General features: G+C 37.3%; 1 long non-coding RNA gene across 1 annotated transcript in view; it reads right to left on the bottom strand.

Annotated features, from left to right (window-relative positions):
* Positions 1–611: 611 nt before the first annotated feature.
* LOC117022380 (uncharacterized) overlaps positions 612–15,535 on the bottom strand; it is a 50,803-nt gene continuing 35,879 nt past the window's right edge. Inside the window, exon 3 of the long non-coding RNA XR_004423040.1 lies at positions 612–802. This is a non-coding gene — a long non-coding RNA (uncharacterized LOC117022380). The remainder of the gene's footprint in view (positions 803–15,535) is intronic.

The following is a 15,535-nucleotide window of genomic DNA, read 5'->3' as shown; positions in this document are numbered from 1 at the left end:
AGAACTATTGAATAGGGAAAATGGAAGGGAATATAAGAAATCATCTGAGCGCTCCCTTTGTTTAGAGACGTGTAAACTGACACCCAGAGAAGGAAGCTATTGAGTCAGTAAAGAGGCTGGGCTAGAACTCGACCCTCAGGCTCCCTCCAGCCACTTTTGAGTCCATTTGAAGAAAAACACTTCCTCCCTTCCCATCAATTTTGATTCAAATGGTGTATATAACTACATTTCAAAACATTTTATTAGACAGAGCAGTAAATTGGAATATATGCTAATTTAGTTATTTGAGTCATGTAAAAAAAGCATTATACTCACAGTAGAAAAATCACTCTGAGTATGGCTGAATGTAACATTAGTATAACAAAAGTTACCACAGCAAAACAAAACCTTTGCTCTGTGTTATGAGTGGCTATCAATCTGATTTAATATATGTGTCAAAGTCCTTCTTAGTCCATATCAATAAATACAAAATAAATTTATACATAAAATTTACAGTGCAATCTGATTTACATGCTTTCGCTTACCGTCCCTTTTATAAACCAGTAACACTGGCACTGATATGGTTCTGTGGAAGAAACTGAGAGCCAGACCGCATGTCAAGAGATGTGAAGTGTAGTTTAATTCAGCTTGTTCAGTTGCTGGTTGTGAGAACTTGGGCCAGTCACTTTACTTCTCAGAACCTCGGTTCCATTGTTTTCAAAATGAAGATACTGGACTCCATTTCCCAGGACGCCTTCAAGTCCTCATTCTCTTTGGTAGCTTATCTGTCAAGCTTTGGCAGTGAACAGCATTTTCCCAGATGCTTCAAATACAGAGAATGCAGTGAGCGCACTACTTTCAGAGTTTGAGTAAAAAAATAAGGATGAGGTGCCCAGACACTAGGAATATCGGAAATCTTTTACCAACTCTAGGTTTGAAGGGAGGAGGTGAAGAAATAGTTATTAGAACACAAGGAGCTCTGGGACTCGGAATGAGGGGCCACGAGGTAGGGGCTATAGTTGGTGTGTATGGAGAATGCAATGAGTGCTAGGGGCACAGCCTCAAAACAGGGAGGAGTCACGGAAGAAATATCCTGACCTTTCTCTCCTCTACCCCTCTAGTATCCCGCCCCTCAATGGTTAAACCCAATCAGAAGTAAGAAGCCTGGTGATGTAGTCCCCAGAGGTCAGCCTGTTACTGGTCCAAAAATCTGTGTGCCTGATGTTTCAAAAAGCCAAAACTCAAAATGTCAGAGTTTGGAGTAAGAAGAGATTTATTGATTGAGCAGACGTCAAACTGAGAAGATGAGAGAGCTAGCAGTTCCTCCAATCCATCTTAAGAAAGTACCGAATTCAGGCTTCTTTTATATCTAGGGAACGGAAAATGGGAGCCGCAAGAGGTGATTAACAACTGCAGAGATCTGGGCACCAGCAGAGTTTTGAGGAAGACCAAGAAATCTCTAAATCTTGTTCCTGGTGTTTTCTGCCGATTTGAGCCCTGTTTGGAGGCTCTGGGAAATCTTTGATAAACAGTATTTTTGTATACATTTCCCCTACCTCCTCAGGAGAGACACCTTCTGGCAAGGAGCTGTTCTTTTAAAAACTCAAGCCCCAAGCAGAATTCCTCTAATGACTAGCATGTCTATAGCAGGAACTATTATCCAGAAGGCCTTAGGAATAATGCAAGCTGGAACAAGATGGGGTCAGAGAAAGGAGGCTTTTCACTCTTGTTACAAGCCTCCCTAGGCAGAGAGGGATGGAGAAGGGTGTCTGCAGTGGGGGTGGGGGGTCAAAATAAACTGCACAAATTCTGATATTAAACAATTTTGATTACGTATTTCTTTTCACTTGCAATTCAAATAAATTTCAATAAAATATTTCCTTGGTTCTTTTGTTGTTGACCATTGCATTCTTTGAAAAACACATCAATAAGAATAAAAAGTACTCATGAACTGATAATTCTGCTATCTTTTTTTATTTCCTCTTTGATGTCATTACTACATGTAGTTCCTTCTGTTATCAAGTTCACTAGTGAAGTCCTTTCCTCTTCTGATCTAGTTCACTTCACAAAATCATGTTTTTTACATACCTTTCTAATTCTACTCTACTCATAATCCAGGGTACCATTTCTAAAAACCTTTCTAGAACTAACACATTTTAAAAATCACACCCCTTCTAGGGAGAAGAAACAGAAACAGAGATCAAAGAGATGGATGGGAGAGGGGAGGGGAATAGGAGATGGGTGAAAAAGGTGGAGGCAAAATATAGTCAATAATATTGTGATACCATTTGCAAGGTGACAGCTGATTATTGGAATTACTGGGGTGATCACATTGTACGGCATAAAAATGTTGAATCACTATATTGTACACTTGAAGCTAATATAACTAATATAATATTGTATACCAACTGCTTTAAATTGAAAAAAGAAAGAAATTTAAATAGTTGTGAAAAACAGCAAAATAGGTGCTGTTTATTCTGATCAGATTTTGAGTTAGGTTTCACATGTATTCTGGAACAGGGATGACGTCATGTCAAATCTCAGCTCATGTATCATGTGCGTGCCAGGTGGTAGCATACATAACCCTGTGCAGCACAGCACCTGTGTGAGATCCCTTCTATTGACAGTCCCTGCAGAGATCAACCTTGGCTCCAACAGAGGCAGATTTTGCAAAGAATCTCATGTATCTCTTTGATTCAGCTCTTTGCAAAGTTTCTTCAGAACATGGTATCACTCTTATCAAGTCAGAGAAGATGCTCCTGCCCAGGAAGGGGGTCATGAAGAAAATCTCGCTTTGAGTGTGAGCCAAAATAGGCAAAGTGGAAACTTAAATGTCATAGGACTAGAGAGCAAAGGCCAGGTATCTCCATAGTTATCATTATCATCAGTATTTCATGTGTACTCATCTTACATAAGTTCACACAAGATAGAGAAATCCTCGTCAATAATCTGAAGACTAATACAGTGCAAATGTCACCTTGTCCTTGGATCAGCTCCAGAAAGATACGCGCAGTGGGAATAACTTCTTCGCTACACACTTTTGAAGGGGGCAAAGGGACTATAACTGAGGTGTGGAGACAGAAATTAAATTTGTCCTCTCAGAGGGCAAAGGATGAGGCTCTACTTTTAGTAGGCTCATTGAGGTTTGCCTTTGGAACTATGCAATTGGATCTGTCTCTGATTTCCCCCAGGATTGAGAGGCATCCAGCTTACTGCACATGCGTCTCATGATTTGACCTGTGCTCTATAGAATATGATTTAGTACAGGCTTGGGGCTTCTAACTCTCAGGAGAAGTAATTGTGTTTGTGGCTTCCACAGTTAGTATGCTAGACAGACAGGTTCCTTTTCTCACACAGGATGGCCATTGTCCTTTAAATAAAGTGAGAATAATTGCTTCCTGTTTGTATTTTTAAAACAGCTCCTGCATTTTGAAAAATTCTATTTTGAATTGAGGACTGAATTATTTAGATATATTTTCTCTATCTTCCTCTCTGAGCAATTGTCCACAGCAGACTATCCTGGAGGTGGATATTCAGTCAAAGAATTGGGAAAAAATGTAAATCTGTAGCTTTAAATAAAGATACTGTAATTCCAATGTAGATAAGCAGGCAATCATGGAGTGCAGTATCCTTCTATTTGAAGGGCATAACCTTACATTCTAGAATGTTCTCTCTGTTTCTGTTGGTTTAGTCTCCTCCTTCCACCTCCCTTTGCCTGCCAATATGTTTTCTTCAAATCCTCTCCCCTAGACTTTGCTTATGCTGTATGTTTGCCAGGAATGGCTTTCTCCATTCTTCCACTCATCTGAATTTTACTCCTTTAAAGACTCAATTCAAGCCCTTCACAATCATAAAAACTCTACTGACTAGTGCAAAGAATTGAACTTCTGCCTTCTGTTTGGATTTTTAGTTAGTATGTGTTATTACATTATTTCCCTTAGTAGCTAGCAAACACAGGACATCTAGGTGTGTGACATTATTTTTGCGTCAACTATGGCAAATAGCCCAGCCCAAGGCACATAGTAGGTGATATTAACTACTTATTATTTATTTTCCCATAATAGTTTCTTTTCAAAATTCCTATATGGTTCCAGATTATTTCTTCGTAGCAACATCTATTCTATTCTCTACCTAAGTCTTCCTCTAATAGCGAACGGTACTATTTACCTGAATCCTGTCTTTGCAAGAGCAAACAGAAAAGATTTCTTTTCTAGCCCCCCTGTGAGTGTGCCAGTGTGTGTGCATGTGTGTGTGTGTGTGTGTGTGTGTGTCTGTATCTTTGTGTTTGGTAAGGGTATGGGGAGAGAGAGAGAAATTGAGAAACTGAATGATTTATTTAGATGAGGATAAAGATAGCGGTCAGAAATGAAAGGGTAAAACATTTGAAAATCCTCTATAGTAGATAGAATAACAATCAATGAAATAAAACTGCTTTTTTTTTCCCATTAGTAAAGAAAAAAAGCAAGCTTGGAAAGTAAAATGGGGGCATTTTTACTAAGTGTGTTATTTTTGAATTTTGAAACACAACCTAGTAAATGAAGCAATGGAAAGAAATGAGAAAATGGAAAATGAAATGGTAAATACTTGACAGACTTGTCCACATTTTATAATGACAGAAGTGTATGAGGTTCTTGAGGACACAAAAAGATAGCTTGGATATTTTTAGGATCAGATTATTTATATATATTTATTAAAAGCACATTGTGACACTTGAATTTAATAAATACAAATCACTAGTTATAAATACCTGGTGAAAGGTAATTTTAGAATCTAAAGGGATAATTTTGTTTGGGTCAAAGAATCCAAAAGTTAGATGCTAGTGGTGTTACCAAGAGGGTATTTAAGGGAATCATAGGATCTACAAAAGGTATCTTTCCTCTGAACTTGAGATGATTCCCATTTGATATGACAAAATGTATTGTTATGGAACATGACTCTTAAGACCAATTACCTGACCCATATAAGATCCACATGTTTTCCTGTATCTGGACCAGCTTTCTAGTGAAGTGTATTTTCATCTATATGTAAAAATCTTTCTCTCCTCTGTCTCTGTCTTTCTCTCTGAAGCTACAAAATTTTATTTCAACAGCTTGAAACTAAATTTCAAGATTTGATTTAGAATAATTTGGAAATTATTTAACTAATTGTTCATAATTGGCTATATAGGTTTTTGGGAGTGTTTCTTGACTGAAGGGTAACCTTTCACATACAAAGAGAAAAATATCTGGTCAGATATGTTTATTTTCATAAGATGAACAGAGCTGCCATTGGCCTTCATGGTGCCATTTGCTAAATTTAAAAAGGCACCGCTTCAGGGTAGCTACAGCCCTGAAAAGCACATCTTGGCTCCTGGGCATGGGTGTATTTCTGCCCCCATTCACCCTGCAGACTGGTGCTATTGTACAATACAATACACAACTTTGCAGCAGTATGTGGGAACTCTGAACACTAATATGTTAAATGGCTAGCACTGGAATAAGTCTTATAGGAGGTTTTGCTTACAGTTTTATCTAAAGACCAGTATTATTGATAAATTATTAATTAGGCTTAGATACTTGAACAACCTGAGAGATGGGTAGGAGAAGGGAGAAGGTGTTCTCAGTCCTTTTCACCGATGAAGAATCCTTCTATTGTTTTTCACTCATAAGGCTTATATTTAGAGATAATTGGTCTAACAACATAATTGTATTCCTTTAGTAACTATTTGTTTTCATATTTTGATCTTTCAGTCAAACTGATGTAAATTCCAGCAGAGCTTCTGAGGATGAACATGTGATGAGTATTGCCATGTTGGGTTTACGTGATTTTGAGTTTAGACAAAGTAAACTTATCCTTGTATTTAATCCTTATGTCTATGCCCCAAGTAAATGTGTGATTTTCACATAGCTTTTTATATTTATTTACATACTGGGAGGGTCTGCAAAGTTAAATTGGGAATAACGACTATAAATTGTATCATGAGTGATCTGTTCCCCTTAAATTTGTTCTCATTATTCACAATCCTGAGCTACAATGTGAGGAAAATTAAAAGGGTAAAATTATGGGGATAGTGTAGTTAAGAAGTGATGATTTCTCCAATTTTTTTAATGATCTTCAAATGTCAAAAGATTTGATAGGATTCTGCTCAAACTTTTCATTTTATTTTAATTTTCTTTTTTTGGAGAGAAAGCATTTTTACTTACAAGCCAAACAGTAGACAGATGTAAAGAAACCTTGTCTCTCCTTGCTTGATGAAGGAGGAAACTGGTCATCATAACGGTTTACTTTTTGTAAATTGGAAGGTATATAAAATAAGAGCTCTAGCATGTTCTAATAAAGTCATTAGGACCCGAAATGAGTTAGTTAACTGGGTTTAAAGGGAGATAAATCCCTAGGGAAAATTGTGGGGGCATGAAATAATAACACTGTGAATAAGAGTAATGTTTTACTTATGCAAACTTTTTAAAATACATATATCATTCTAGAAATATATATATTTCTAGAAATATTTCTAGAATGCACACATAATATATATTTCTAGAAAAAATATATGCATATGGTAGTATTGAGCCTTTGTCCTGAATAGAAAGCAAATATCATCACTACCTGTTTTAAGGTATTTTCCTAAGAAAGACTTGGCTTTTGATAAGTGCCAGTGATTAGTCATATTTTTATCCTGTTTATTTACCACAGATAATGTAATAATATGTGAAGCAAATGCTGTAAGTGCTCTAGTAGTTCCCCTCACATCCCTCAGACTGTTGCTTTGTGCCCACTCCCTGGCTTTAGTGTGCTTGGCCCCCAGAGGCTGGCAACTGTGACTCTTTTTGAAGGACTGCCTTTGAGCTACTGGTGCCATGGTACCTTCGTGCACAGCCAGCCAGCGTCTCTCCTTGGCTGTTCTCATGTCCTCAAAGAAGGCTTTGACAAAGGATGGACTGACACAGTCTATGATAGCCCAGCACCCTTGCCACAAGGTGGGTCAAACCCTGAGTAGAATTCAGGTTCCAGAGCTCCCACAGGATGAGACTGAGGTTGAGACTTTGCCTGAAGTCATGCCCTTGTTTGTCCTTTGTCCTGCTCTATCTCCCTTATCCCTTCATAGATTTCTCCTGGGAGAGCCTTTATGTACTGAATCACCGCTACACAAATGCAGGTCTCATTGTCTTTTGGAGAAGCTGATCTAAGGCAATATGCAAATATCATTGAGATAAAACTGTTCACGTGCACGTGGAGGTTTATTATATCTTATGTGCCATGCTAATTTTAAGATAAGAAATGACAGTGCTTTCCCCCCACCCTCCAGCAAGGGCTGGGAATCATGGCCAATGTTTGGTAAAGCATAAATCAAGCTAACAACTAGAACCACAGGAAATGATGGTAGTTGCTTTGATTATAGACTTCCCAATATTTTGACGGATGCATTAATCCACAGGGCATTCATGACCAAAGTGATGAAATCAGGTAATTCATAGACATACAAGATTAAAAACAAAAACACAAACAAACAAAAAACAACAACTAAAAACCCAGCTAGGCACCTTATGTTTCTTGTGAGTAGAATGCAGTAGTAGATGCAGTAGAGATGAATCCCCAAGATAGTGAACTTGGGGATTTATTTACTTCTGGAAGCTACTGAACTGGAGGAGATATTTTGTTCTAGTCCTGGCTCAGCATATCTAATGGTGAATTCCTGAGCAAGCCATTGTGCTTCTTATCTAGACCTCCATTTATTCACTTTGCACTGCCTTTTGTGGTTTCAATTGAGCATTTTATATGATTCCATTTTCTCTCCTTTCTTAGCAAATCAGTTGTACTTTTTTTCTTTTTTTACTCTTTTTAGTGGTTGCCCTAGAGTTTGCAATATACATTTCCAGTGAATCCAAGCTTACTTTCAAATAACACTATGCCACTTCACCAGTAGTGTGAGTGCCTTATAATAACAAAATTATCCTAATTACTCCTTCTCATCCCTTGTGTCATTGTTATCATTTGTTTCACTTATTTTAAAGCATGCATAGGTATATATACAGTAAGTGTTCACTTAATGTTGTCAATAGGTTCTGCAACCTTAGGTGAAACGACATATAACAAAATCAATTTTGTTTTGTCTGAGAAAACTTTTATTTCTTCATCACTTTGAATGCTAATTTCACAGGGTACAGAATTCTAGGTTGGTGTTTTTTTTCCTCTCAGCACTTTAAGTATTTCACTGCACTCTCTTTTTGCTTGCATGGTTTCTGAGGATAATTCAGTTGTAATTCTTACCTTTGTTCTCCTATAGAAAAGATGTTTCTTACTTCTGGCATCCTTCAAGATTTTTTTCCTTTATCTTTGGTTTTTCATAGTTTGAAAACAATATATCTAGCTGTAATTTTTTGGCAATTTCCCCTATGTTCTCTGAGCTTCCTGGATTCATGATTTGGTGTCTGACATTAGTTTGGGAAAATTCTGTTAATATTGTTTCAAATACTTCTGTTCCTTTCTCTCCTGCTTCTCATTCCCATTACAGATATATTATACTTTTTGTAGTTGCTCCACCATTATTGGATATTCAGTTCTGTTTTTCTATTCAATGTTTGTTTTTGTGTTTTGGTTTTTTTGTGTTTTGGTTTTTATCAATATTCTATTGATATGTTCTCTGACTGTGAGATTCTTTCCTCAGTCATGTCTAGTTTACTAATAAACCCTTCCAACCATCATTCTTTATTTCTTTAACAGAGTTTTTTGTTTGTTTGTTTTTTTATCTCTAGCATTTCTTTTTGGTTCTTTCTTAGGATTTCCATCTCTCTGTTTACAGTACCCATCTGTTCTTGCATACAGTCTACTCTATTCCAGTAGAGTCCTTAGTATACTAATTATAGTTGTTTTAAATTCCTACTCTGATAATTCTAATATTCCTGCCATGTCTGGATCTGATACTTGCTCTGTGTCTTCAAATTGTATTTTTCGCCTTTTGGCATGCCTTGTGATTTTTTCTTAATAGCTGGAAAGAATGTAACAGATGCTGGTTCCTGTGGCAGTTTCCACCCTTGAGTCTCTGCTTCAGTAAGCTGTGCTTCTCTATATTCACCTGTCTGTCTCTCCAATCTTGGGGGTAGTGGTTCACCCTGTGGCCTCCCCTATCTTATGGATATAAGAGTTGTGGATTTTTCAGTCTGTTCACCTTTTTACTTGTTGTTAAGATACAGTGTGACTTCTAGGATTCTTCTTGCATGAGGAGCTGGCATCACCTTGCATTGAATGATAACGTTTCTTCCAATTTTAGTTCTGTGATTCTGTTTGCACAGTCATAAACAGCCAAAGGAAAAGCCATATATGACACTTTGAAAGCTGGAAAGTGTAAACAAATATCAGTTACTAGTGACTTATACCTCCTTACATCTGTGAGCATGAGGGGCACTTTCTAGAGCACAGCAAAGGAACTTGCTAAGGATTGACTACAGCAGTAGAATATTAAGTGGCTAAGAAAAAAAGGCACTGGCTATCTCATGGGTGAAGCAAAGCAGAATTTCGCAGCCTAATCTCATTCTCACCAGGAATCTATCACAGATTGTGACCCTTGGAAAACTGCAAAGTTAAGAATGGCAGGGATAAAGGGGAAGAAAATTGTTTTCAGAAGAAAAGAGAAAGAAACAAAACAAACAAAAAGCAGGTATTGTTTAATTTGAGAGGAAACAGTTTCTTAAACCTAACGAGTCTTACTTTTCCCTGACTATGATTACTGTGGGAGTGTGAGAGGATTTTAATTTCCCCGAGCTTTAGTTTATAAGAAGTGTGTGCCCTATCGCTGCTTTTAAAGATTCACTGTCATATTGCTCATCAATTTCACATATTCTCAAGTGTATCATACAGTTGTACTGGAGCCATTAAAATATTGTGTATATATCTTCAAAATGCCAATGATAGTGCTGACACAAAGTCATCTTGGGTGTTAAGCAAAGGATTTGTGGGATAAAAGAAGCACTTAAAACATCGTCATCCTTGCCTGTTTTCCTCATCCTTCTTCCTTTTGGAACAGGGGACTGACCAGGTAAAGTCATTCTGGAGATCAGACTTCCAGAAAGTATGAGAAAGTCTCTTTATATGACAAAAATATTAACAATTAGAAATACAGACTGTCTCTGACTTACAATGGTTTGACTTAAGATTTTTTGACTTTCTGATGGTGTGCAAGTGACATGCATTCAGTAGAAACTATACTTCAAATTTTGTATCGTGATCTTTTCCCAGGCTAGTGACATGCAGTATGATACCCTCTCGTGATGCTGGGCCTCGGCACAAAGCCACAGCTCCCAGTCAGCCAGGTGATCATGAGGGTAAACAACCCATATTCTACAGTGTGCTGTGTTGCCAGCGTTGTTTGGATGTCACGTTCTCAGCCCCTTTAAGGTAGGTCAGGCTAAGCTATGATGTTCTGTACGTGAGGCATATTCAATAGATTTTTGGCTTACTATATTTTCGACTTATGATGGGTTTATCAGGATGTAACCTCATCATAAGTCAAGGAGAATCTGTGCTTTACCCAAACTGCAAACTCTTTATTTAACTTTAAAATAAAAATATTTGTGTGGTACAAAATTCAAAAAGTACAAAACGAAATTCTTTTCCCTGCCCCTGTTCACCTAATATTCCTCTGTGGAGATAACTAGTGTTACCAGTTTTTTGGTGTCTTTTAGAGATATTTTATATAAACGAATACTCTCTGGTTGTATGTGTGTATGTTTCATATACTGTTATGTACCTTCCTTGCTTCACTTAACATGAATGGGAAATTATTTTATATTAATACTGAAGGTCTCTCTTTATTTTAGATATGGTTCAACACCTCAGACACCCGATCTCTCTTACTTCCTTAAAACAAACAAATAAACAAAAAAAAACAGAACCAACCACCATCATTAATTTGTTTATTGCTTTTAGCACCCAACCAATAACTCTCATGTAGTTATTGTTAACTACATGGAGTAAATATTATCAACTATATTATTTACTTGCCTCTGTAATGCCTAGTATAGTGCCTGGCACATAGTAGACACACAATAATATTTGAATTTTTTAAATGAATGAATACATTTTATTTTACAACTACATTTTATTCTATTGCATGTACTTAACAAAATTTATTTAGCCAGTTTTCTATTGATAGGCATTTAAGTTGTGCCCAGTCTTTTGCTATTACAAGCTCTGTTGACGTGAACATCCCAGAACATACATCAGTTAACCTATGAGCTATTATATCTTTAAGGAAAATTTCTTAAAATAAAATTTCAGGCTCTAAGAATTTAGGAATTTTTTAATTAGATAGAAAACTCCAAACTGCTCTCTTTGGAGGTAATTTAATACTTTTATCACCAATATATGGATGCAACAGTCAAATTATGCTTAATTTGTTTAAAGAAATACTTATATTAATTGAAATTGAAATGAACACATGGTGCTTTTCTCCCTTAGGAGGGTAAGGTGGAGACTTACTATATAAGATTAATATATTTTATTCTTTGGTTTAGAGAAAAATAACTCTATATTGAAGTCTACAATAAATGTTAATTCATTGTCAAGTCTAAGACTTCCACAAGTTCAATTCCTAAATTAAACATTATGATTTAAAAATAAATGCATTGCCCCAACAGTGATATACATCATAAAGAATCTGAACCAAGGAAAATTATTTGGTTATTCATTATATTCATTGGTAAAGAAATCTGAAAACTCAAATTTTCTTCTGCATTTGTTCTTTATGGAAAGCTTTAGATTTCACTGTAATCTAACTTCAACTGGTAAGTAATATATCTTTGACCTCATCTCTATTCATGATCCTGACAAGGCAGTTTACTCTAAAGTTAGAGGCTGTTAAACCACAACAAGAAGAGCGATTCAAATATTATCAGCTGTGATGTGAAGGGAAAGGCAAGATGTGTGATATGCAAAGGCGTAGGTACCTTTTACCGAAGCAGCTTGTCTAGTTTGTAATTAGGTATATCAAAATATTTAATAAACTCTTCCAAAAGGGAAATAGAAATCTTGATTAAGAAATTATTACTCAAAGAAGCAACTTGCTGAGCACAGTCTCCCCTTCTTGTCCCCACACTGCCAAAGGAAATGAACCTTGTTTTTAACCTGAAGACAAGGAGCAGACATATTACACTCTCTGTGAGTCATGTTGGAAATGAGTAGGAGCCCTTTTAAATCAAGCACAGTTGCTCATAGTGCTTCAAATAGCAATATTTTCTTTCAAGTGGCGTATCACCAGGCTGCCTAGGGAGAGAGAGCAAATTTTGCCTGTGATACAAGCAATGAACATGGGAAACGGTTATGCAGAGAACCCAGAACTAATTTGAAACCGACTGATTCAAAATATGAAAACAAGTGCTTAGTGTGAAGACTTGTTTAATAAAGAAATAACAATGTTGATTTTTAGAGTTGCCAGAGAACTTACAAGAAACTTCAACCCCAATTTTTAAAAAAATCCAGTAAACTTCAATAAAGGAAAAATTTTCCTGTTGCGGATGATGGTGGTGATGGTGATGATGACCCCAGTGGCTCGGAAACGAGGCACTGTGCTATGCGAGGGGCTTTCACAGATTTTCAAATTATTCCTCCCAAACTTCCAGTAACTTAAATATGATATTGTTCTAATTTCACAGGGAAGGAAAATGAGGTAACTTGCCCTAAATTTCATAGGTAGCAATCCAGAATGCAAACTAGGCAGTCTGTCTCCAGAGCCTACCGTTTTAAGTTTTAAACTGGAGTAACAGGATCGCAGCGGTAGTATGAGAACACTTACCTTCTTGCTGACAATTTACTTAGTGACCTACATTTCTAAAATTAACTTGATATGAAACAGGATTGGTCTCAGAACTCGATGTGCTGAACCTTTAAGCAACAGCTAGATATAGTTAGCTTTAGATTTAACCCAACTGAGCCTCCAGATTTTTGCTGACTAGAAACAATGAGAAGGCTGCTTATCAATTTACCAGGAGCTTTGTAGCATGTACCAGTGATGTAAAAAAAATCCTTATTGTTCTCATTCGGAAGATAGTGTGGCAGAGGCTTGCTAGATCTCACAAATTCTACTTTCTCTTATTGGACACATAGAATGACTACATTTAACACCCTCAATTGTAGTTAGGTTGGGCTATACGACTGGCTTCTAGCCAATAAAATAAGAAGAAAGTGATGTATACTACGTACAAGCATAACCCATCAAATAACTTACATGATCTTGACTCATGCTTGCTTACCCCCTTCTCTCTCTCTCTCTCTCTCTCTCTCTCTCTCTCTCTCTCTCTCTCTCTCTCTCTCTCTCTCTCTCTCTCTCTCTCTCTCTCTCTCTCTCCTCCTTTTATATGAATGGAAAAGAAGAGCTCCAAGGTGACAGAGAACACAATGAAAGAAAACTGGATGTCTAAATCATTCTCTCAAGGACAGTGTGTCAGGAGAGACCTATATGGAACTGTGTGAAAAATAAGAAATAAACTCTTTTTTTTTTTTTTTTTTTTTTTGCGTATGTCACTGAGGTTAGCATTATTCATCACAGCAGCTAAGGTTAATTTGCCCTAACTAATACAGATAGCATGTAAGGCACTTCCTTGATACAAAGGAGCAGTATAAAACTCCTTGGAGAAATCAGTCCCCATCTGGCCACTGTCTGTTTTGGTCTTGGTTACACTGGAGCATAAATGTTTGAGAGGTACTGAGAGGATAGAAAAGCCATTGCATCGAAACAAAACAGTTAACCAGAGAATGCACTTTCTGTTGTGTTCTTACCAGACCCATTTCCCAGGAATTGGGCCCTGTTCCTATTCTGCCCTGCCTTATTTCTGAATAGAATTATGAAAATGACAGAGTTTAGCATACTATCTGACCCAACATCTCCTCTGATTGCATGCAAAACTATGGCATGACTGAATCATAGATCACAACCTCGTTTCCTCTCTGCATCTTGGTTATATGGCTCATTGCTTTTATTGATTAGAAGACCCAATTGATCCAGGATACCCAATGGCAGAAGAGCTGAGTAAGGACACTTAGAAACAAGTACTTTATACCTTAAGGCATTATGCTAAAATGCATTAATGATAAAACTCTCAGTGACCAGTGGCTAGGTCATAGAGTCCCATGGATGGGACATAAACTATGGGGTCTGAGACAGGGGAACACCAATAACTTCTTCACTTATGTCCACGGAATTACCCTGGCAAATAGTATGGTACTAGAAGTTCAGCAATTAGATGGGATGAACGTAGAACTGTTATGGAAAAAAGAAGAACATTACGCAGACTGATGAAGCAAATCTCTCCACAGGTCCTCATAAGCATTGCAGGCGTAAGCCTAGATTTTCCTCACATTTGAAGGTGTTTATCTAAACTACTCCATGGCAGTGCTGCGTCAGCATCCATTTTGTTTGATTAAGTGGCCTGCAGGGACTTTATACTGACACTAGATAGATCCTCCTGTAAGCACATGTCCTAGGTAACAGTCCACAGAGTCACAAGCAAATGTAAGCTATGACTTCCCAACAGCCCTTGTGATCAACAGTCTCCCCTGCCTCCCAGGGCCTGTGTACCGTACGGGCCCCTGAGATATGACCTGCCTTCCCCCCTTCCACAGGGACTACCAAAAGTCTGATCTTTTGATTTAAATTAAGTAGTCTGCAAAGAATGACACCCAGAGACGTAATAATATAGGTTTGTGCCCCAGGTCCTACCTCTCTCTCTCTCTCTGTCTGCACGCTGCCTTGCCCTCTCTGTGTGGCATACAGTGTACTTCCTCTGTACCTATGATTAGCAAACTTCTACAATTCAATGATTTCAGTTTCTCTTGCGGTCTATTATTGAACTGTAACTCACCAACCAGCACTCTGTACTCCACTTAATGAATGTTAATTTAATGAAGTCCTAAGAGGAGGTCAGAAGTATTAAGATGAGAGAGAGAGAGAGAGAGAGAGAGAGAGAGAGAGAGAGAGAGAGAGAGAGGAGTGCCCTGTAGAAAAATTCTAGTCACTAGTATTTTTTAAAGATGATTTACTCCCAATGGAAAGAAAACAAGGTAATTTCTTTTCCTCACAAAGAATAAAAAGTTATCTATTTTAATTAAGGAATGAATGCAAGGCCGTTGTGTAATGTAAGTCCTCTCTCAGGCAAAGGAATGGCTATAAGTGGAATAAAGTCTTTTAAGTCTCTTCACGACTGCGTTTCCTTATTTCAATATTAGAATCGACAATAAGGTCAACAGAATGCTATAGGGTAATAGTTCGGTGAACAGATGCATTGTCTATGCTTAATTGTATTAAGAAAGATGACATGTGGTGGCATAAGTGATATAGTAAGTTGGAACTTGAAAAAAACAATGAAGTCAAGGTTTAAAGAAGGCAATGCAAGAACTAAACTCTTTAATTAACAATCATGCCTCGAGCTAGAACATTTATACCAGAGATCCAGAAGTGCTGACCTGACATTTGCTTTATTCTTTGTGACATGTTGACAGGTGCCCTTGGAAGAGCACATTTCAAATATCACAAGTGCAGATGTGATCAGCAAGTTTGAGGGTTTTATTGACTTACTATTGATGCCTT

Source organism: Rhinolophus ferrumequinum, chromosome 5 (genome assembly GCF_004115265.2).
Source record: "Rhinolophus ferrumequinum isolate MPI-CBG mRhiFer1 chromosome 5, mRhiFer1_v1.p, whole genome shotgun sequence".
In the NCBI taxonomy this organism is placed as follows: Eukaryota; Metazoa; Chordata; class Mammalia; order Chiroptera; family Rhinolophidae; genus Rhinolophus; species Rhinolophus ferrumequinum.
The sequence above is the reverse complement of the archived record's forward strand: the minus strand, read 5'-3'. Positions and strand labels throughout refer to the sequence as shown.